Consider the following 472-nt stretch of genomic DNA (forward strand, 5'->3'; position numbering starts at 1 on the left):
CCCCCCCCATTAAACGAAGTTTTGTTGGACGGTTGTTGTAACTAGACTTTCGGCTCTAGACTCTTGGGGAGACCTTTTTATAAATTATTATGAAATAATGCAGTAGGGAACCACAAATGCAATGTAGAACACAATGCGGTAGAAAATTCAATTGACAAAGTCGGGGTCATGGAGGTTAGGGATATAATTTAGAAGTTAAAAGCCAGTCAGGTTGCTCTGTAAACCGCATGTATAATTTTTAAATTATATAAATAAAATTAGAAATGAGCGAATTCAATTTTTGAAGAAAAAAAAACGGCAGAAGTTGCAATAAAGTATTTAATGAAAAAAGTTTTAAAAAAATAATCTGCATTTTTTTAATCAAGACAATAAAACTACGTGTCTTCTAATTTCAATGCATGTTATGAATTGTAATAATATACATTTATGGCAATGAAATACAACTCTAGGGACAAACTCGAGTGCAAAGCAC

This window comes from Belonocnema kinseyi, chromosome 10 (genome assembly GCF_010883055.1).
Source record: "Belonocnema kinseyi isolate 2016_QV_RU_SX_M_011 chromosome 10, B_treatae_v1, whole genome shotgun sequence".
Taxonomy (NCBI): Eukaryota; Metazoa; Arthropoda; class Insecta; order Hymenoptera; family Cynipidae; genus Belonocnema; species Belonocnema kinseyi.